Consider the following 23,040-nt stretch of genomic DNA (forward strand, 5'->3'; position numbering starts at 1 on the left):
TACCAGAGAACCAAATGAACCCTCGGCTCTGGCAGTCTGTTTCCGTTTCCTCCCAGAAAGGTGTCGCTTCCTACCGCGCTCTGCAACTTTGGAAGGAATTTGCATTTACGCCCACGGTGGTTGCTGGAGTCTCTCATACAGCCTAACACGGAGTTTAATTGGAAATGTTAATCAATAAGATAGATCTGTGTCTGATTTGCACAACCGGTCAATTATCTGCAGGTTGGGGCAATCTGTGCTGCCAGGGGATTGTGAGCAGGGGCAAAATGGTTTAGCCACAGCTGGGTCTGCGGGCGGGATGCAAGATGGGGGAAATGGACCTTGAAGACTGGAAAGAGATGAACGGTTTCTTGGTGTGGAGTGGAAATCACGGAAAGGCCTGGGCGCGCCTGGTCACTGAGATGGAATAGGATGGTCTTGGAGTCCACCCAGGGGAGGTGGAGGCCGGGGTTTTGCCCTGGGGTGGGAAGGTGCTGGATTTGGAGAAGGAAGTCTTCTATGGACTAGAGGACCAGGAGCTGGGGTGGAACCAACCTTGGGAGTCAGAAGTCAGGGGTTTTGGTCTGAGTGTTTCTGTCCCTTTCTGGGCCTCAGTTTCCTTGTCTTTCAAATGATGAGGTTGGACTAGGTGGTTTCTAAGATGGTGGTGACATTTTAGGAAGTGGGTCCATTTGTTCTTGGCAATGATTCCCCCCACTCCATTTACTCCTTCTACATCACGCTTTTTGGTATGCTCTCCAGTTGAAGGGAAGACAGGCAACGAACACACAACCACTACACACATTTCATCTCTCTCAGCAGTGTAGCCTTACTTTTATTCATGTGAATGGGAGCAGGAGGGGAAGAGATGCCCGAGTGGAGAATCTGCCCCTATAACCAAGCTCGTGCAAAGCTCTGTGGGGGATCTGGTACAGATCTTACACCGAGGGGGTGAGGGGAGCAGCTACACATTAGTGGCCCTGACTCCCTAGCTCAGTCTCAGAACAGAAGGGCTTGGGGTGAGGGTGAAGGAAGGGCCTGGCTTAGGGTGTGCATCCTTTCCCTATCTTTCTCACTCCTCTCTCTCTTTCTGAGCCAGGCAGACTTTTTGGAATTCTGCACTCTCAAGAGACTCTACCCCTAACATTCAGCACAATCGCGCCCTCTAGTGACCTCAATGGGAACACCTTTGGCAGAGCTGTCTATACGTCCCTGGGGCCCAGCTCCGGAGCCAGTGTTTCACCCCCTGTGCAGCTGTTACTCCCTGTGGAGAAGGGCTCTAGTCCTTCCAACTGGCCTGAAGGAGAAACTCAGGCAGCAGCGGCTTCCTGCAGGCCCATCTCACACATAGATGGGGCTGGGAGTTGAGAGAGGGAGCCATGCCCCTAGTGCCCAGTTTCCTTCTTTGGGCCTGAAAAGGGTTCCAGAACGTTCCCAACTATCTTCAGTGCTGGTCCAGGCACTTGCTATGGGAGGGCCCTGGAAGAGAGAGAGGTGTTTGTCTACAGCTTCCCTGCCCCACCAAAAAGGTGGCAGGCCTAATCCCCAGACAGATGCCAGCAGGAAGCTGGAACGCAGCAAGGCGTGGTGCTGGTAGGCACATGATGAGTGCACATATCTCTAGTCCAGCCTCCAGCAGGAGGTTAGGCCACAGTGTACGCACAAGGTAGCATAGACACCCAACAAGATGCAGATACACAATGTGGCATAGACATAGGACACATGCTATAGGGTAGACACAAGCACTCCATAGCGCAGAATGGATACAATGCACATGCGGCACAGTGCAGACCCACAGCACGTGCACAAGATGGCACTGACAAGGTCGCATACACAGAGAGATATAAACACTGCACGGACACACACACACACACACATGTCCTGGTACAGCCACACAAATACAAAGTGGTGCAGGATGCAGCTCAGATATATCTGACCCCATATGTACTCATGCACAGGACGCACCCCCTCACTTCCGACACAGCATACCCGCAGACAAGTGAGAGGAGTGTGGCCACCAGGTGGAGCTCCGTGTCCTGCTATTTGCATGTGCACTGGCTCCAGCTGCCCAACCTGTGGGTTCCAAGCAGGCTGCCATGGAGTTATTAAGCGGCTGAGGGAAGGTGGAGGTAGCCCTAAGGAAAGCTCTTGATCTTGCACAGAGACCTGGTGGTGCTTGGTTAGTACCAGTTGGTGCACTTGCCCCCTTTTCCCCCCTCTGAGTCCCTGTAGTGCTCCTCCCTACCTGGGGATGGGCAAGGGACTTTCTATAGTCCTTCTTCTTGAGCCCTCTCTGAGTCCCACCCCTCTCTGGAGCTTTGGCAGCCCTCCCTCCCTTACCCCCACCGCACGCCCTGGCAGGATGAGCTCATGCAGCGGGAGAGGGGGTGGGCACACCGCTCAGTGGCTCAGTGGGTAGAATTTGGAAAGGCTGCTTGGAGTGTGCGCGTGGGAAGCTCACAGGGAATGCCAGGGCCGCTGGGGGACAGACGTGCTCTGGAGGCTTGCCAGCAGCAACTGGCAGACCTGGGGTAAGGCTTGGTCTTTTTATTCGAGGGGGGAGAATTGGGAATAATGGGGCTTTTCTTGGCTCCCTGAGGCTTCAGTTTTACTGTCTCCATCTTTAGATATCCAACCGTCCATCCATGTCTTTGGATCAGGACATTGTGCATTCTGGAATCCTCTAATAGAACGTGTGCTAGCCTGGATCTGGTTCTATTAGAAGTTAGCACAGAGGTGCTGCTCTTTGAGGACAAACACCATGGAGAAAAGAGGGGGAAGGTTAGGAAGGATTTCAGAGCTTGGGGTCCTATCAAGGGAATATCAGTCTCCTTGAGAGGCTCAAGCGATTGTGGGGAAAGGCAGAAAGGCGGGGAGCGGTAAAGAAGCCCTGTCTCTGTCATAGTTGGCCATGGAACCCTCTTTGGGGGAAGACAGGGTAAATTGTAACCCCCTAAAACCCCAGGATGTATTCACCCAAAGAAATCTGGGAAAGAGTATGGAAGACATCCCTGTGGTGGAGATTAGGCTCAGAGGCCCTCAGCAGCTGTGAGATGATAGCAAATTAGGGAACCTCAAAATGCTCCCCCTACCCTGCCCACCAACCCAGTGAAGGAAGCTGTTGAAAAAGGAAATGGAAATGGTGGTGGAGACTTGGAGTTGAGGGATGACATAAACTGAACAGCAGGGTCTTCAGGAAGCTCAGGTATCCTCAGAGCCAAACCTGCCTTTGCCATCATCTTGCAGTTTCCTATTGTTCACTGGACTGTACCATCTGCTGTGAATATGCAGATACTTCACATCTGTAATATTAGTGCTCCCAACACTTGTCCAAGGTGACTACGGCAGGTCTTTTCCACTCGCTAACAAGCAGATCCAGAGTGGTGAAGTGACAGCAGTTCTCAACTTGAAACTCCCAGTTCACTGCCCTTTCTGGACTCCTACATACCAAGGCTTTTTTTTTTTTTTCACCTCTCGACTATGATTCTCTGTCTTCTTAAGGGAGTTTCTGAGACTGACTGTAGTGTGTGTGTGTGTGTGTGATGTTTGGGGGTTGGACGAGGGAGCAATAGCAGGTAGGGAAAGAGGTTCCTGCTCCCCCACAATGCTTCTCTCGGCAGGTTTCCCCCAAGAAAAGGCAGCTGAGTCCTTGCATCTTGTGGCAGCTGGTGTGCCCAGCACTGAGTCCATCGGAGCTGAAGGCAGCCCGGCCCCTTCTCATGGGCAGCACCCACCTGTGCTGAGGTCCTGCAGCGGTGGCGGTGTGAGGTGAGTAATGGATTCCAGGGCAGGGAGTTAGAGATCTCCAAATCCAGGTAAATGCCACCTTTCCACCAGAGCTCTTGATATGAAAGGCCCTGCCTGGGCCTCACCAGCCAGGCCTCAGGGCACAGTCTCTCTTTTCTGGAGGATTGTGCCCAGTATAGCTGCCCTGGGTCTCTTGGTTCCCCAGTCTCTAATATGGGAATGACAGCCTTGACCTACATCCTGGAGTGAGTAGGAGAAAGCACCTAAAAGTCATTGCCAAGTCCTTTGCAGATGTCAAGCTCCATCTAAGAGCTTCAGTGTAACACAGACATGCTTTCCATCAAGATGTCATTTCCTTTCCTCTGGCTTTCCTGATGTTGAAGTGGCATTTCAGCCACATGCCACCAATTCGCCAGTTGGTTCCTATAATTTCTACTGCCTCATAACCTGAATTTTACCTTCGTATTCAAAGTGTACCCCCACCCCGTCCATCCCAGCTTCTGGGCCTGGTAGCCTTAAGTTAAACCTTCTAAGCCTTTCCTCTGCCTTCCCACCCAACCAGGGAGCATTTCCTCCCCCGCTCTCCAATAACACTTGAGTCTGTAGCATAGAGTGTGGCCCTTGCTTCTCTGCTGCCTTAACTAATTCTTGCATGGTTTCTGGAGTATTCATCTTGGCAGGTAAACTAGACTGTAAACTCTTCAGGAGTAGGAACTAGATTTCACAGGTCTCCAGTCTCTCTCGCAGGTGCCTGACAGTTCCCCGGCAGCTTTTTGATTTGGGCCACTCTCTCTTCCTCTCCACTTCTCTCAGGTTTCTTGGTCTGCCTCTCTGATCATCTACCTGTCTCTTTTCCTCTCAGGCAGCCATTACAGCTTCCTCTGTTGTCTTCTCTGTCTGGCCTTCTGTTGCTATATGCTGCGGTCCAGCTATCTGTTTGTATCTTACCATCCCTCTGTCTCTCTCTCTGGTCTTCTGTCTCTTTGTCAGTTACTTAGGTGTCTCTTGTATTGCCCAAGTCACATCCAAACAACCAAAAACAACAACAAAAAAAAAACCCTAACAAGAAAAACAAACAACCTAAACAAAAACCAAAGGAGGAATATTCAGCATAGTTCACTTTCACACTGAGCCTGTCCTGGGGCTGCAAGGACAAAGGAAAACTGCAGCTCAGCGGCAGCTGATTCTGTGATGCCTTCTCATGGAGGGGAAGCTCCAGAGTGTAGGCTGTGAAATTGAAGGTATGAAATTACAGCCTTGCCGATACTGATGCATTCAACTTTCTAGAGATGCTCTCCGGCAGGGGATCCTCTACAGAGCTTGAGCAACAGAAGGTAACTAGAACTGGCTAAAATAAGACGTAAGCCCCTGGGTTTCTCCTGGGTGTTCTATGACAGCCACAATAATAACTTGTATTTATTGAATGCCCACTGTTGCCAGCTCTGTGCTAGGCATTTTACGTGCATGAGACCATTTGATCCTATAGTAACTCTACAAGGTAGGTATTTTTCTCTAAGAGTTACTGGTTTTGTTTTGGATTATAAAAGTGATATTGGCTCAAGGTAGGTATTTTTAGCCTCACTGTTTTACCCCTGAGGAGATAGAAGTTGAGATGGGCTAAGGAACCTGCCTCAAACTAGACACATTGTGACTTTGGGAGGAAAGACACTTCCTGGAGAGTTTCTCAGCATCCCAGATTATTTTGGTACCCTCCAGTGCTCACTCATGCACATGCGCATGCATGTGCACACACACACACACACATCCACACACGCTCTCTCAAGCCCACTCACACACTCTTATATATTCACACAATCATCTTTACCTCCTTTATTCACACTCATTGTTCACACTGGACACATTCATAGTGATGATCATTCTTACCCCCTCATCCTCACACATGGTCACATTTATGAACACACTGCGTACAGGTTCATCCATACTGCCAAACACTGATACAGACTCCCATTTATATATTCACTATTCTGTACCAACACACACTCACACTTACCATACACCCCACCTTCACAGTCTCATCCACTCACACCTTTATATTCTCTCTTACATCCTCACACTTTCCCAGTCAGACCTACACACTCACATCCACACATATGATACAGTCACCCTTAACCATCAAATTCCTATACAATCATACACACTCTACACACATTCTTACGTTGACTTTCCTCCGCCAGTTTCTCATATAGTCGTACACGCACTCAATTTCATACACTCCCAACACATGTGCACTGAAATCACCTCCCAGTTACACGTTCACGTGGCTTATAACTCACAGGGACACACACATGTGCATACATGCTCATATGTTCACGCTTGTCCATGCCCACACCATGAACACAATCTCAGCCATTTAAACTCTTCTGTTTTCTTACACTCAGAATTCCATTCTCTTCCATTGCCATACTCAGCACTGACACAATCACTCTAATGCCATCACATTCACACGTCATCACACCTATACATGGAAACACTCATTTTGACACAGAGTCACAATAGTGCTAATAGTGACACACTGTCACGTACACACCCATGTATAATTTCCGAGACTCTTATACACACCCCCACACTGGTAGTGCAACATTCACACACTTTCTCACTCATACACACACACACACACACACACTGTAACACACCCAATTGCAGGCAATAGTTCATTACCACAGCTGACTTTTTTTTCCTGTTTTGCCTCTGGTTCTCTTCTCACTGCTGCTAAAAGGAAGAGTGTTGTTCCCAGCCAGGGTGGTGGTGGGACAAGATCTTTCTAGCAGAAAGGAGTGGGATTTATGTCTAGAATTAAAAAGAAGAAGCTCGAACCCTCACATCAAGTTTTATATCCTTTCACCATAGTTTCCATCTACAAAAATCATCTCTAATCACTGAAACTTAGCCAGACCTATTCAAAAGAGGTTAGGGTATAGATGGTTTGTTTATTTTCTGGAAGTTGATGGCTTAACTGGCCACCTCATTTCTCTCCCAAGGGGGAGAGAAAGGTGAGGCTTGCATTTCTTTATGCATTCTTGGTGGTTTCCTATGCAGAAGTGATCACACAGACAGGGCAGCCCTGCCTCCAGCAGGTACCTCTAATCTAGCCTGGTCTACTTTCCCCCTGTTAACCCTGGACCATGGTATTCAAGAAAGAGAAAGAAAAGGTTAATGAGCTAACTGGATGATAAAATACGGTTTTTTTTATTATTTTAAACTTTTATTTTTATTGAAGTATAGTCAGTTTGCAATGTGTTGATTTCTGGTGTACAACATAGTGATTCAGTTATATATATATATGTATTCCTTTTCATATTTTTTCATTATAGTCTATTACAAGGTATTGAATATAGTTCCCTGTGTTATACAGTAGGACATTGTTTATCTATTTTGTATATAGTAGTTAGTATCTGCAAGTCCTGAATTCCCAATTTATCACTTCCCCCTCCGTAACCATAAGTTTGTTTTCTATGTCTGTGAGTCTGTTTCTGTTTTGCAAATACGTTCATTTGCGTCATATTCTGAGATTCCACATATAAGTGATCTCACATGGTATTTTTCTTTCTCTTTCTGGCTTACTTTACTTAGTATGACAATCTCTAGGTTCATCCATGTTGCCACAAATGGCATTATTTTATTCAACACATTTCTATTGTGAGTGGGTGCACATATATAGACCCCACTGGAATTTCAACATCTGTTACTAACAAGTTATCAGAGGAAATTTCTCAGTGGGCGTGGGTAAAGACAAGCTGAAAATACTTCCTTGCACTCCAGATAGACTGTAGAATCCCTGCAAGGGTGCAAAAAAAGAACAGGAGTGAACCAGTAGATCAGAAGCCTGGTGCCAGAGTCACGTGCCACCCTAGTCCACAAGAGCACTTTGTAGAAGTCTCCCTAGTCCATGGCTTCCCCTGCTGTACTCTCCCTGGAGTGAAAATAGTGCAAAATATGTCCAAGCTGCCATTTGATACGGGTTCTGGCACATCGTGGGAAAGAGCCTATACTCTGGAACACCACCTTCCCTCCATCATTAGATTGAGAACTTCTTTGATATTACAGACCACATCACCTTACTTATTTTGGTTCCCAATGCCTAGCACAATGCTAAGCCCAGAGCAGCTTACTTGTGAAACTCAATTAAGAAACAAAAAGGAGGGGGAGGGTACAGTTCAGTGGCTCAGTGGTAGACTGCGTGCTTAGCATGCGTGAGGTCATGGGTTCAATCCCAACTACCTCCATTTAATAAATAAACAAACCTAATTACCCCCCCTCACACACACACAAAGGAATGAAAAGGACTGGGTGGGCCACACCATGTTGTCAGGACAGATCCAATGCCTCTCTTCCTCAGTCACAGAATTCCAATGGCATTATGAGCTCAGATTGAGGATCTTCTGTGCACCTCACATAGTGCGAGGTCCAGAGGGAGATTCAGATGGGTAAAAGGTACACCCTCTGCCCTTGAGGTCGTTTCCTTTGAATTGGAAAGATGAAGTCACCATGAAACAGGAGTACAAGGCTTGAGGGTTGGCGGAATCTTTATCATAGAATCCAGTGGTCTCCAGGCTCCAAAGGCCTTGAGTGCCCATGGTTGGTTGGGAACAGCAGTCAACATTTAGGAAAGCCACTTCACAAAGCAAACTTCCTTGTAGACATCTTGCTTAGCACAGGAAAGATATGTCATCTTTCTAGAAGATTGTGTAACAAAGCGCTTTGTCACTGGGCATAAGGCAGAGGAAGAAAAGTGAGCTTTTAAGACCTTAATGGAAATATCGTACTTAATTAAGATTTAGCCACCACCTCCTCCAGGAGACTGCTTTAGGAAAATAGCCTGGCAAATTAACATTTGATCATCTCTGCCGATACGCTGAGATTCACCGAAAGCAATTTATAAAACTGACAGCACTGGCTGAATTTTAGGATGAGAAAAATGCACCTGCCAGAATTCACTTGATTACAGTGAGGAGTCCTAAGAAAGGAGACCCACCCCTTGCATTTATGTGGTATTTTATACTTCTCAAAATATTTAATAACCCATAAATCCATTATGATAGAAGCATTAGGAGCACCAACTCTGGAGTCGGCTAGAACAGCATGTGAATCCCAATCTGGCCACTTGTTAGCTGTGTAACCTTGTTTGAGTTAATCACCTAGCTTTCTCAAGTCTCAGTTTCCTGATCTGTAAAATGGGCATGACACTAATACCATCTACCTCATTGTGTTGTTATGAGGATGAAATGAGATAATATATGAAAGCATTTAGCACAATAGTCAGTGCTCAACAAATGGTAGATATTATTATCCTTACACAGCCCTTGGAAGGAGGTGCTTTCAAAGGGGCAGAACCCTGAAATAACAGAGAAACAGTGTGGTTCTTTGCCACCAAAGACCTAATTTTCACAGGACTTGTTGCCTGCCTGCCTTTAAGTCATTTCTCCTTAACCACGAGCTAGGGGTCAGTGCTTACTCCCACTTAAGAAGATGAGTGAAAAAGAAAAGTAACCTAGGAGAGTTTCCTCAATTCAATTTTAGGACATGCTTATCTGGCCACTGTAGCAATGTCTCTTGTTTATTTCAATGTACCCTCTGGTCCTACAACTTTCCCCTTGAAATTGTGAAGGCTTCAGTAATGTCACCTTTATTTGCTGGTACAGAAACTTAGGAGAGGAGGAATGGAAAAGACTGATGCTGGTGGAGCCAGAGGTCTGGTCTCTAGCTGCAGGCCCTCCTCTGCCCTTGATTCTCATGCTGAAAGGTCTGCTTTGTGGGTAGAGGGTCTGCTCATTTCTAGGCTTTGGTTCCCAAACACCACAGCAGAGGCACAGTTCACTCCCTTCAAAGCTCGAAGAACATTGGTGACCATGCAAAAGCTGTGAGTAACTCAGAACTCCTCACATCACATGAAACTGTAGTGTGATTGAGGAAGCATAAATAAGAGCATGGGCTTTGGAATCACACAGCTGTGGGATTGTATAGTCTTACTGTGTGATCTTGCTCTGTGACCTTAGCGAGTGAGCTGATGTCTCTAAATGTCAGTTTCATCTGTAAAATGAAAATAATACCTCAAGTGGTTACGCAAGTTCTGTGAACTTGTGCTTGAGTCACTTGTAGCAGAGTGCCTGGGACATAAACAGATCTCAGTGAATGATGGTGATTTCACTTACGGCTTGTGAAATCTGTGGCAATAATTATAAATATCTTCTACTGGTAAAGTACCTTAAATTACTTGAAAGCATTTTCCACACATGGATTGTTTGATCCTCACAACTCCTGGGTGAGGTAGTCACCTTGTATATGTGAGGTTAATAAGATTCAGAAGGACCAAGGGAAGTACTCAGGGCCTTGAAGCTCATTAGCAGCAGTGCTGAGAAGGTACCAGACCAGACTGAATATTTGCCTCTTTGCTTGGCTAAGTCTTTGGGGAGACGGTTAGCAGATATGAGCCATTTGAACTGAGCATAGTCCTTCTTGTGAAAAACTGTCTGAATGCTAGCTACAATTGATCTGGTTTATCACCCAAAGGAAAGTCTTTCTTGAGGCATGCTGTGTGGTTTTCTTCATGCTGCTCCAGGAGCACCAAATGGCCAGAGTCTGGAAATTCTGAAAACGTACTGAAACATCAACAGACCTCTGGTGACACTTGGCCTTTTCTCTTCTGACGTGAAAATTACAAGGTGTCCACTGTAGTGAACTCTAGGCGGAGGGTGGGAGGACAAAAAGATAAGCGCACTTTTGACCTTTTTGTGACATTTGCCTCATAGCCATACTCATGTTGAAACACCCTTCTCATAATTTCCATAATGTCATAGAGCCAGTTCCTCCACTCCTTTAACTATGTTTCTCAGGGATCTCGGCTTCCTCTACCGGCCCCTAAATGTCAGTGTTTCCCCAAGGTCTTTCCTCCTCTCTTATTCTGGGCTCGTCCTAGGCAATTGCACCCACTCCCATGCTGATAGTCACCAAATGAATATTTTCAGCCCACATGTCCTGCTCTCCATCGAACCATTTCATGATGCCAAATAAACATGTTAGAACTGCTGCTACATTTGTATTTATTGTCTTAATTTTGCTGTCTCTATTGAGAGGAATAGATAAAGCTAGAGAGAGATTTTCTCCCCCACTACATGTGGTTTGATGTTTCCTTCAGCTTTTTATTGCTTGCTGTGTAATAAACGCAGGGTGCTTAGCTATTTGTTCAGCTTCCCACTAGATAGTCTTGGTTTAATTTTTACTGAGATATCCAATGTGTCAGTGGGTTTGTTCTTTTTTCTCTGCATTTGGACGTATGCAAAAGTTACGTATTCGAGGACTATTTGCAGATATTCAGCCTTTGTAGAATGTTTATGTTTGTTGGCAGAGTCCTTGTAAAAATTTAGACAAATTTCTATATAACTCGTAAGTGCTATCTTATTGGCCGAAATCAGAATAATGTGCTCTTATTATTCTCTTGGGAATATGATTTTACTGGTGGTCCAGTGACGACTAATATAAGGGAACTCCCATATAGTCATATTTGTTATCAGCATACCAACTTAGTTTTTTTTTTATAATCACCATTCTAAACTAGTTGTTTACTCTCATTTCCAGAAAAAAGCAGAAACTGAGGCACAGTTCTGTCTGAAATCCTGAACAAAAACTAAAGGCTACACTAGGGATGTAATGTACAGCATGGTGACTATAATTAATAATACTGTATTGTATAGTTGAAATTTGCTAAGACAGTGGATCTTAAATGTTTTCACCATACTAGAAAGGAAAACAAAGCAAAAAAACCGATGTGAGGTGATGGCAATATGAATTAACTTGATTGTGATTTCCATGTCACAATGTGTATGTATACCAAATCATCAATCACGTTGTACATCTTAAATAAATACATTTTTAATGTGTCAATTATCCCTCAATAGAACTGGAAAATCCCCTAAAGACTAAAGAAACCGTTAGTCCTGCCACACTCCTCTGGACCTCTTGGAATAGAAATCTGTTTCTACCCAGATTTCCATTTGGGCTCCTGAGACCAGTTAATCCCACCAGGCTTAGCATGTGTGACATCTTCGGCCAATGTCCAAAATGGAAACCCCTCTTGAAGCCTCCCTTCTCCTGTCTTTCGGTTCCCATACTGCCTATGCTTCCTCTCCCGTGGCTTATTTTCTCAGAGTTGTCCCTTTTCAAAATTATTTCCATGTTGCTCCCTGGGACATCCCTAAGTCTTCAACCTGCTCTATCTACTGCATTGTCACCTGAGTAATAGTTCTGAAATTCAAAGCTAATCATGCCATCTCACTGCTCAAAACCTCTCCATCTAGACAGGAAGAGTCCAAACCCCAAAGAAGGGCATCCCAGATCCTTCTCAATTTGGTCTCTACTGATCTTATTTTTCCCATCCCTCCTATGGTCACACCAGGTTACCTGTAGTTCCTCTAACACACTACGTTGTCTCTCATCTCCTCTGGGCCTTAGTACATGTTGCTTATGCCTGAAACATGACTTCTCCATGGTTTGATTACTTGTTCTCCTGAATTCAGCTCAAGTGTACTTCCTCTGTGAAGCTGCCTTCTTTGGGCTGTGGGAAGCCCCTCTCTTGACCTTCAGCAGTAACTTGTTGTCATATTTGCACTGAGCTGTCATGGCGAAGACCCATTATACTTTAAATCTCTTCAAGGGTGGGGGCTGCAACTTGTTCACCTGTTACCCTAGACCCTGGTGAGCTTCAGTACCTTGCTCAAGTGTAGTGACCTCTGACTCCTCTGGGAAGTATTAGCTACCCCTCCTCCACTGGCCTTCCAAAGCATCTCTTGCCTTCCTGGGCACATACTAGGCACTGTGGAAATGCTGAATGAATGAATGAATGAATTTATCTGTGAAGATTTTGTGATTTCCTCAAGGTCACAGAACAATCCAGAAGTTGCGCTAGAATCAACCATTCTTCTTTTGTTGGAGACCATTCTTTTGGGTTTATAAAAAAGACCCAACTAAAACTCAACCTCAGAAACGAAAACTACAGAACAAGATGCAACTTAGTTCTTAAATGCAACATGAAAGGCAGCAGTTTCTTTTTCCAAGTGTTATGTTCTTAATACATTTTTGCCCAAAGAAGTCTGTTTTGCTTGTATATGGCCTTAGTTTTGGAAAATGCTTTGTGTCACCTATACTGTAGTTCCCTTCTGTAGTTCACCAGGAGCCAGTGTTCTGGCTTTTCAAAGTCTCATGATGTCTCTTTCTTCCAGAGGGTTAAGATTTCTTCTCTTTCTTACATAGCACCAGCATCACTTAGTTCAGCAGAAACAGGGACCCAAGGCTAAGAAATGTAATCTAGCATGCTTGGAGTATTTGTTCGTTGGACTATACTGTTGAATAATTTCTTACACCAACCTGGTACTTTTCATTTTCCAAATCCTGATGAACTCCTACTTATCCTTCAATACCCCACTGAAGTGCTATATCGCTGATCCTTCTGAAAACATTATTTACCCTTCCTGCTCTGTCCCTCTGAAGAATCCTGTGCCTACCCGGGTTGCATCCCACTGTATTCCCTATTGTGTGTATGCATGTCTGCCATCCTCATTTAACTGGGGCTCTTTGAAGACAGGGACTGGTCTTCATTCATCTCTCTTTACATGCCCCCATGTCTGATGCAGTACCTGGTACATGTGAATGTTGGTGGCATGGAGATGAAAGGCGGGGCAATGATGTTCTTTGGCACATCCATAGCAAACACTTTCCTTCGATGTGGAGGTATGATAATTGGCACTGATTTCTCAGACAATAGGATAGCAGTCAGAGAGTCTTCCCTTCTTCTGAACGGCTACAGTCTCTCTTAGTTGTTTTGTTGTTGTATTTTTATCTATGTATTTAATATACATTTTATATATAATATGCAGCTAGAGATGAAACCCACTGCTCAAGCCTATAATCTCACTCAGGGCTGGGCATTTATTTCTCTCTTTACTCAGGCACCTCACATGGTGCCTGGCATATAAACTTCAATAGATATTTGTCGTTGTAAATGAATGCATGTACAGATGGGTTGCTTAAGAGGCATATTCTTACAGTTACTGTCTCATCTCTTCCCTCAAAGGGTAGTAGGTCTCTGCTTTGATCATAGGATTCTTTGAAATGAAAGTCAACCAGCACTCCACAAGAAGACAGGATCTAACTGGTTTCTTTTCCTGTAAAGAGCCACGTTAGGCTGACATAAGATCTTCTCTTTTCCTGTCTTTATACAGCTCTGTAACCTAGAGACCCTCACTGTTAAGCTGGCCAGAAGAGTGTAGGGCATGCCTCCACAACCTGCAAAAGGCCACAAAGCCAGCTGGTGATTGGCTGACCTGATTGTGAGCACAGGGGATGCATTAGGCTCAACTGTAAAGGAGAAAGAACACTCAGAGATGAACACAGATATATAAACACAGATATATAAACACTCAGCTTTCCTCCCCAAATGTTTGTCGGGATGTGTTTCTCGGCCACAGTCCAGGCACCACAGGAGTAATTTGGAAACTGCTGATTCCCCCTCAGGCCTGCTGACTCACACTCTTTGCATCAAACCCTGCTTCTGCTTTATCTGCAATTTTCCTGATACCCTTTCTCCTTTTGAGGTGAGGGCTGGGCCCCATTATCTCAGCCTGGGAGCTTCCCAGGGCCACAGAAAGACTTAGGCACATGGAAGTCTTCTCTTTGTGTGTGTGTGTGTGTGTGTGTGTGTGTGTGTGTGTGTGAGCACTGGCGAAGCAAAGCTTCTCGTGTGCTGGAGGAGGGATCTGCTCTGGCATGAACCAGTCGTGAGCCACATCTCGTAGAACTGGACACTGGTAGTTGCAACCAACTGGTAGAGTAACAGGCAGGAAGGGGAAAGCCCTGCTGAATGGATCTGACAACTTGTAAGTGACGAACTGGTAAGCTGAGTACAGGGAAGCCATAGGAAAGCAAACATGATCAATTGTGATGCCATCCTTCAGGCTTTTGGTTTCTAGAGGAATCTCCTTGGGTGGATTATGATCTTTTCTTAGAGCCATGGCCAGTTTCCTTTCAGGTATAAATCATCTTCAGTAGGGGTAGGAGGTGGGGGTGGGAGATGGCGAATTTCTGCAACTGCTGCTATGGCCAGCTTCATGTTTACCCCTGCCATTTGTGCAGTGGGATGGATGGAATGTAGGTCTTGTTATGTCCCATTCTTCCTTCTGCATTTGAAGAAGGCCCCTTTTTTTAATACATAGCACTTCTTCTTCCTTCACTATAGCCCCCAAATAAGATGCTAAGTCAGGCTCTCAGCTCTTTTGTAAACTTAGGTCAAGAGAAAAAAGCCTGAAGAAGAGTTGCTGCAAGTTACACCTCCCAAAATTCTTTGACCTCCAGTTCTGGCAAGATGTCTTTTTTTTTTTTTTTTTTTGGTAGAATATGAGCCAAAAAATCTCCTAGCCTTGGGTCTTCGGATGAGAAAAGCAGTTGAATATGAACTTTGCTAAAATGGTCTAAATTCCTGGTTTACGTAATGCCAGGGTCTCACTTGACCCCATGTAGCAACTCTCTTCAAACATTTGATGGACACCTTCCCTGTAGAAAGCCGATGTGGGTATAGAAAATTGAGAATGGACAAGTTCCTGGGACAGTGAGCCACAGGGTACAGGCTGAAAAACAATGTCCAGACATCTCTGTGGCATACAAAAAGCCCCAGCAACTTTGGGAATTGAATTCTTAGGCTTGAATTTGTGGCTCTTTCCCTGGAGTGGATCAGGGAAGGGTATAATTATCACCCAGGCATAGTAACAGCAGCTAGAACTCCAGAGACTCAAAACGATGGTTTACCATATCCTGCTCACTCGGGCTGTTCGTCTCGGTAGTCTGCACCGGATTTTTTCCATCTGAATGCTTCCAAGGATTCTGTTTTGAGAACTAGGAAATGTTTTATTACTAGGCTTTGCTTTCCTTTTCTTTTTCCCACACGTTTATTTGAGGCATCTTCTATTTTTTTATCCTTAAAAAATGTCTACCTCTGTTCTTTATACATCTTAGTTTCTCTTCTCAGAAGCATTGGTGTTGGACATGAAAAGCTGAAACCTGTAATAATGCATCAGTTTGTAAAAATAAATACTCGTCAGATGATCATTAGCATTTTCTTGGCATTAGCTCATGCAGCATCCACGATGAATAATAAAGTATGGTGCTGCATACAGTTAGAAGCTTAGGAAGTCATTCGAATAGGAACTCTTTGCCCTGTCTAATCGATGCAGTATATGAGGTCTTGGCACTGGAGCATACCTATCGATTTCCTTATTTGCAGCCTCTCACTGAAATTTGCAACTGTAATATGCTGGCTTATTGGATTTATTTAATGTGGATTTCCTGCTGAAAACAATGGAAGTCACTCATAAAGATGTTAGCTGAGAACAGGACTACCACAGAACCGACCTCGTTTGCTCTCGCATTTGAGAGAGATCATGGCTGTATTCTGTGTGACTGGGCTTTGTATGTGTGTCAGTAGTGAGCTATCTTTTGCAGGATCTAAGATTGAAACTCAGCAGCTGTAAAAAGAGCTAGTGCCTCCCTTACTTGTCTGGCTGCTTTTGCAAATCTGCCTTACAAGTAGCTCAGCTCCTCCTGATCAAATGATCTTCGAAATGGCTTCCCTCCATTACACACTGTAATGGTATCTCCCAGGCGAGGCGCTCTGAAACAGCACACCCCTGTCTCTGATAGCAGAGTTCCCTTGGTGAGTGCCCTAGAACAGACAGGCCCCAAAACAAGGCCGTCTAAGAATTGGTCCTACCGGCCAACGAATCTTCTTGGAGTCCTGTCAGTAAATCTCCTAGCCTTGGGTCTTTGGATGAGAAAAGCAGTTGAAGTCAGTAAGTACCAGCCGGAAATGGGTTGAAATGAAAAAAAAGCTAAAACTGTCATATGAAATTGGGGAGGGTGAAAGTGTATATATGAAGAGAGCATATGTGTGTTGGTGGGTTTACTTGGATACACATTGTAATGGTGTCATGGGAAGGGAACTGAGAAGAGTTCGAGCTTCTAGTTTCCATTCTTTCACTTTGTGGTGACCTTGGGTAAGTCACTTAACCTCTATGCTTTGTCAGTTCCTCATATGGAAAGTGGGGATGGTGCTCCCTTCTTCACAGGTCGGTGCCTGGCTCAAAGAAGAGCAAGACGTGGAAGCTCTTTGGACATTACAAAGTTGTACAGTAAAAAATGAGGTGTTGGTAATCCATCCAGTGGTAGCTGGCTTCTATTCTCCATGGTGTCCAATTGTTTGGCAGTTAGAATAGTGCCGATATTTCTAAATGCCTTCTTGGCTCAGACTTCTTCCAGTAGGCATGTAGGCCTTTTCAACATTATGAAAAACTTAGAGCATCAACAAGTATATAGAATGTATAAAGTTCCGTGTCACATGTGTATTGAATGCCTGCTGGGAGCAAGGCGCTATACTAGACAGTAGGAAGCATACAGTTATGACCGAGGGCTTCTCTCAAGGAGCTTATGATCTAGTGAGGGGAGTGAATGACATGTTTCGTGACTGTGTGCGATTTGAGACAAGATGGTGGAAATGCTAATTTGGGCCCATCTGGCTGGTAGTGTGTGGTGGGCTTTCCCTTGTCTACCTAGTCTAGGAATGGGAGTGTGGGTTTAGGGCTGCTGGGAGACTCAGACCTGGCTTGTTCTCCTCCCTATAAAGTGAGATGAATGCCCTTTCTCTCTTCTTTGGCATCTTAGCATATTATGGGAAATAATGTCTGAAAAGCTGCTGGAAATCTTTAGATGCAAGTTGCTATAGAAATGCAGAGCAAGGTATCTTTCTTTCCAATTATGATATATTGTCCCTTTTGTGGAAGGCTAGATGATTTTTTTCTTTTTCTTTCTTTTTGGCAATTGACAACAGTTCACTACATTTTCTTAGCACGCTCAGTGATAAGTGTCTGGCCTGTTGGTTCAGTTGCAAATAATATATCCAAGATAAAGTGGGTTTAATGTCAGCGTGGGCTAGTTAACAAAGCATAATTGGTTTCCCTGTCACAGTTTACACCTGGAAGCTTAGCTAGCCATCTTGAAAATGTGTGCTTCTGTTTACAAGGGAGCCCAAGAAAGATACAGCAAGTACCTTAGATCCTTTTCCCACCACCAAAGTATAATCCAGTGTATACATCATTCTCATAGTAAAAGCAGCAACCTCATCCTCAAATATGAAGACCAGTCTGGTGTTGGTATCATTGTCTAAGGAGACATTAGCTGACTTTAAATCTATATGTACTTAATACCTCCAAGTTTGGAAGCTGTCATTAAAAGTTCAATTTTTCTTGATCTATAGAACTAATTCTTACTATAAAGATTTTCCCAGTTCTAGAAATTTGAAATGCTCTCGTGTTCTGTTAATGTCTTAACACAGTGAGAGTTCTTTGACTTGTTGACTACATTTTTGAGATCCTAAAATCAGTCTTCTTTCATATGTGCTCGGCAGTTTACCTGCCATCTCAGCAGCTCCAGGTGTCTTGCAACCAACCCTATTCTTTCTGTCGGTATCTCAGAAACATTAGGAAGTTCACCCTGGAAATTTCCCCTGGGCTGTGTCTCAACCCTGTGTTAGATCCTCTTGTTTGATATGAGATGGATACAAGCCATACTGGTGCGCTTACCGATTTGCAGTAATGGCCTTGTGCAGCTGGTGGTTTTTGAGCTTTACCTTTGGCTTTATTAGATCACAGCTGTGTATTGGCCGGCCTGGGCTTTTGTTTTTGAAAGGAGGCCAATATTAGTTTGTTTCTCATTGGGAAGATATGCAAATAAACAATTATTTAGATTTTGAAAGCAGACAGAATAATGCAGACATGTGGGTTGTCTCCGATGGTACCAGATCTGATGAAAATATTTATTCCATTTGCTACTGGCTTAATAGTTGGTCTGGCAAGTTGTAGGGCCAGTATTTCTGGATTCTCACCCTTTACACCTAGGTAGAGCACCTGTGGCAAATGGGCAAAATTGGCATTTTTGGTTGCATCCAGTTCAACACATATGCCATGGTATGAATTTTTGCCACATTAGCCTAGAATATATGTGATTACCTATCTTTACCCTTGACTCATGGAGCATGCATGTTGGTGGCTTTCTTTTTTCACCTACTGAACGTTCTCTGAGGATCAAGTTTGGCACTGCATTGATTAAGAGAATGCATTTTGGAAGAAGGGGAGAATCGTGACAATTATTTATAATGCCTAATCATTTCATCTCAAGGTGCCATGCATCTTGATAAAAGTTTTCCTCTGAAATGCTCTGCAGTAAATCTCTGTGTCAAGAGGCAAGTCAGTGAAGCTGTGTGTGTGTGTGTGTGTGTGTGTGTGTGTGTGTGTGTGTGTATACCTGTGTGCACATACCTAGTGGGAGGTGGGGAGTAGAGAAGAGAGAGAGAGAAAGGAAGATAAGGAGGCGGGGAAAGAGAATTAATCTTTCTTAGTACTCTAAAAGAGGGCTGTTCCGGCTTCTTGGTTATCATGAGACAAGAGGCTCATTTCTTTTTGCTGATGAATTTCAATTGTAATTACAGGGCATTAGTGAGCCACATTAAGTCTCAAGAGCTGGACCAAAAATACACTATCTGCAAAAGCCGTTTGAATTCTCTCTGAAACACCTAGTAGCCAAATCTGAATGCAATTTGTGAACAGATACAAATTGTTGCTGGTTGTCCATTCAAGTTAGATGTTTCTCTACAATGCTAAGGGCCACATTCTAAAAGTGAAATGAAATGGCCTGTGGCTGGATCCACCGTAACTTGCAAGTTTCTGCTGTGTTGCAGAAGTGAATGACAACAGTTAAACTCGAAAGATCAACAGTTTTTCGATTGGGTTCCTAGAGAATAATGGCTCTTTTGTACAATTCTTGAAATAGAGCCTACAGCCGCCCCAAACAAAATAGTCTCTTTCAAGATCTTGGAAATAATGACCTCATAGGCAGATTGAACCAGCAATCCATAAATAGTATCCTTTGTAAAATGCTGTCTCAGAGGAGGGACCTGGCTTAGTAAATCAGCACTGTTTACAAACATAGCAGAATAGAATCCCCCTTTTTTCTATGTTTGTGGAAGAGTCGGAGACACCTCCCACTTGGGAAACAAATACATTAATAGCAGGGCTTCCTTACAGGTCCCTACCCTTTCTCCATCGGTCATCTGAAAGTGTGCTTTGAAGCACTTGCTCTGAAGGTGAGTTAAAGATAAAAAGAGCCTCCTGCACTATTCCTCCGTCACCAACTCAGAGTTATGTGGAATCATTAGAAGATGAAGGTTGGTTGTGCCGTGTAAAGGGTAAAGAAGGACTGACGTAATGTCACGATAATTTGAGCAAAACCAAATCTGAAATGTCTAGGTAAATGAAGCGATCATTTGCTTCATGTTCCTATTGTGAAATCAGACAAAGATTCTTCAATTCCATTTCCACTTCTGCAAAAGAGGTTTTATAATCCCCTGAGGGGTGAATGGAATTAAAACAATTCCAGTTTGCTGGACAGTAGAAAGATGTGCCATCTAGGCTGGGTTCCTTGCAGAATGGACCACAGCAAGTGTGTGGTGTTCAAATTTGGGGCAGAAATTTCTGGTCTAGTAGAGGAGAGTGTAGTGTGAGTTTTACATACCAAGGAGCTCTGAAAAGAAGCAGGGCATCTAACTTTCGAGTCTCCAGCCAGAGAGAGTAATTAGGAACAGAAAAGGCCACTGTTAGCCACACCTAATTATCCAGAACAAAGGAGCCAGTCTTTTGAATTACGTAGGTGCACTAGAACCCTGCCTGGCCCAGACTCCTATTTGCCTTATTCGGTAAGGTCAGCTTTGGATAGCATTTTAAAGAGGCCATGCGTGTTTCTCTGACTTCTGTCTTCTCCAGTTAAATAATATGTCATCAGATAATAGATACCATCCAGAATATGGTGGCTCTCTCTCCCTGTGAGACACATCTTTCAGAAACTTATCTTCTAGGTATTTCTATTTACATCCTCAGTGCTTTTGCAATAACTTTCAAATTTCATTATTTTTACCAACCTTGGTTTTGTATATTTGAGCTTTACTTAATAATCACGTCACATTCAGGTGTTATTTTTGAACCCAGTAAAGTAAAATGACAAAACACACACACAGAGAGAGAGAGAGAGAGAGAGAGAGAGAGAGAGAAATTCTTATTTCGACTGGTATATTCTTCTTAGTGGCTAAATTAAAACAGTGAAAAATTCAAAAGGACACACACACCCCAATGTTCATAGCAGCACTATGTACGATAGCCAAGACATAGAAACAGCCTAAATGTCCATCAGCAGATGACTGGATAAAGAAGATGTGATACATATATACAATGGGACACTACTCAGCCATAAAAAAGAATAAAATAATGCCATTTGCAGAACTATGGATAGACCTGAAGATTGTCATTCTTAGTGAAGTGGGCTGGAAAGAGAAAGAAAATGCTATATGACATCGTTTATATGAGGAATCTAAAAAATAATAACAATAATAATGACATAAATGAACTAATTATTATTTTGATTTCTTGAATATGTGTAAGCACATTTGACTGTCCTTTATGACTAGATTACTGCATTCTGTTGATTCTTATTTTGTAGTTGGCTTTATTCCTATGTAAGTTTAAAAGCTAAAGATCTAATCTGTTCTTAGAAACAATAATTAGTACATATATGTAAACTAAAAAATGTGCAATATACTGTATATACGTATTTACATGCAATATAATGTGTATGTGCAGTCAAACTATAATAATTCTAACTAAAAAAAATGAACCTGTTTGATAGAGAATACCACTGGTGAAGTCAGTCTTAAATTCCCTTTTCTTCTGGAGAAAGAATGAATTTAGAAGGACCAAAATCAAAATGCAAAAGAGAATATATACACATTAGGGCTGGTTTTATATGCTGGTTAAAATATTTACCAGAATTATCTGTGAATATACTTGATCCTTGACATCACAGTTGCTTTTTCATTTTACCTTTTGCTATAGCTTCACCCATATAGGAAAACGTGAGACTTAAGTTGTTGGTGGTGTTGCCAAAATACTTATTTGAACATTTTCACTGTCATGATTCCTGAAAAAGGTACAAAACTGATCTTAATTCATTAAGATAATGCAAGGCATAGGACAGGCAAAGGAATAGATAACTTGTCCAAATCAAGGTTAAGCCAGTCATTGTTAATTGGCAGTCACCTGTGCAGATGGAGAAACTATCAATTGCTACTCACCTATTTATTCTTGAATACTTGCAGGCTCTGTACATTGGGGAAAATTTGAAACATAGTATACAGTTTTTAAAAAAAGTCTCCACATGACATAATGGAACTTAGAATTCATTACTGAAAATAATAAACACGTTGTAACCACGAAAGGGCTGAAAATTATGGTAGATTATTTCTCACTGTAGCAGGTAACCGGGAGACCTCTGTTTTTGTTGTTGTACTTAGGCTTGTTTATAGTAAATGTTATTGGGATACAGTGATAGGCCAAGTTGTGTTTGGAGAGCTCTTATACTCCTAAGTTAGTGCCAGTTGATACTTGATGAAATTAGAGATTTTGTTGCAGTGGTATTTGCTTCTGCTTGTATTCAAACTGGAGATTCACTTGGAAGGTTCTCTTAACACCTGACTTATGATGGCAAGTGTCAGACCCTGACTGGCAGGACTTGCATTCTGGTGGGAGAACAGCTGGAAACAGAAACAGATCCTTGGGGAGTCAGTGCTTTTCTAGTTCACTTTACCCTCCAGTGGGATGAAACCTGAATGTATTCAGCCCGAACACAAGATACTAAAGAATGATAAAATTAAGAGCACATAAGTTGCTAAAACCCAGATTGGTTCTTATAGCCCTGTTATCCCTGTCAACTCCCTTGTTTCCTGTTCCAGGGCATAAAATATGACAAGGAGTAAGGTTTTGATGTCTCCTCTGGAAGTGATCTTCTCGTTAGAGCTCCTCTTTGCTCCTGGTGACATTTGGCTTTGCTTTATCTTCTACCTGCTTCTTGAAGGTGGGGCATTGTTTCCCCTAGCAGTTCACCCCAACTCTGCTGAAACTACCAGGTTTATGAGATTGTTTCTCAGTTCCTCCTCATAAAACAATAAGAGTGTGTTTTAGCAATCAGGTCCACACAGGTGAGAATCAGATGCCAAAGTCATCCCAGTGTCAAAGCGACTAACACATCATTGTTGTGGGTCACTCAAAATCAACAGTCAGGCCTGTGTCAACTGAAGACTTCAAGGAGGTGGTGCTACCTGACCGTGATGATCATCAGGATAGAATGTTTAGAGAAGAACGATTGTCAATTGTTCAT

The 23,040-nt window shown here is 43.5% G+C and overlaps 1 protein-coding gene across 10 annotated transcripts in view; it reads left to right on the forward strand.

Moving 5' to 3' along the window:
• Positions 1–23,040, forward strand: part of PAK3 (p21 (RAC1) activated kinase 3) — a 240,316-nt gene that overhangs the window by 128,114 nt on the left and 89,162 nt on the right. For 5 of the 10 annotated variants that reach the window (XM_064482942.1, XM_064482945.1, XM_031445099.2 and 2 more), the window contains exon 3: positions 3,600–3,747. The exons of 3 other annotated variants lie outside the window; for them this stretch is intronic. The gene's annotated coding sequence lies outside the window, so the exon portion shown is untranslated. Of the gene's footprint in view, positions 1–2,387; positions 2,511–3,599; positions 3,748–16,283; positions 16,578–23,040 lie in introns of those variants that run through there. 2 more of the 10 variants (XM_031445105.2, XM_031445109.2) reach the window with 2 other exon arrangements.

This window comes from Camelus dromedarius, chromosome X, assembly GCF_036321535.1.
Source record: "Camelus dromedarius isolate mCamDro1 chromosome X, mCamDro1.pat, whole genome shotgun sequence".
Lineage (NCBI taxonomy): Eukaryota > Metazoa > Chordata > Mammalia > Artiodactyla > Camelidae > Camelus > Camelus dromedarius.